Below are 911 nucleotides of genomic sequence, written 5' to 3' on the forward strand. Positions count from 1 at the left end.
CAACAAACCCCCATGGGATCACACCCATATCGTCTTGACCTTATCTGCCCCCTACAGGCCAGAGGCCAAGCGTGCCCGATCCTTATCTTGTGCCCGCACGTGCCATCGTCACCTTGCAAAAGTTCCGTAATCAACTATTTCCCCCTCGTAATCCGGTTAGCGGGGACGGGCCACGCGCTTATACATGTCGGCACTTCCGACAACACACTTCCACCGGGGAACTGTTTACCACTTGCGCTGTTGTCGGTAATAGTTTGTTTGCTTTATTGTTCTTAAGAACTTTGCAATTCCCACACGTCCTTTGAATTGCACTTGTATGTGTTGTTGACAACATAAACATAGACAGTATGTTTAGTTTTGTGAATAGAGAAAGGACCTTGTTCTAAACACACCGGTGTCGTATGATACGTGGACTCCTATTCCGGTCTATTTTACCTTATACATGTATGATTCTTATCCTCACATGTGACCTGGTACTGTCCTAATTATTTCACTAGGCATGCGCGATGCAACAGATGAGTTCGTATTTCATATAGACTCCGAATTTCATGCTACACAGCTATGACCTTTGTGTAAGGGAGCGGCTATGTGCTTTTCCCTCAGATCTTCGTGCTTCCGTCCTTCAAGTTCTAAGTAAAACTTCATACTCTAAAGAACTGTGCAGATCTAACCTGGACACTCACCTTTTAATCTGTCACTCACCACCACCCACTTAAAGTGCTTCAAACACAAGTTTTGATTTCAAACACATGTGGTTCGCGGGACGATTCGTTTCCAAGAAAAGGAACTACATTACTTCTGGCCACTCTGTTTTTCCTTTGATAAAAAACACCGTTTCCTCTTCGGCCACTTTATCTATGGTAGTCCTTTAAAACTCTGCCAAGCACGGTGTCAGATATTGATTCTAACTG

The sequence above is a fragment of the Patiria miniata genome, unplaced genomic scaffold (assembly GCF_015706575.1).
Source record: "Patiria miniata isolate m_02_andy unplaced genomic scaffold, ASM1570657v1 HiC_scaffold_29, whole genome shotgun sequence".
NCBI lineage: Eukaryota > Metazoa > Echinodermata > Asteroidea > Valvatida > Asterinidae > Patiria > Patiria miniata.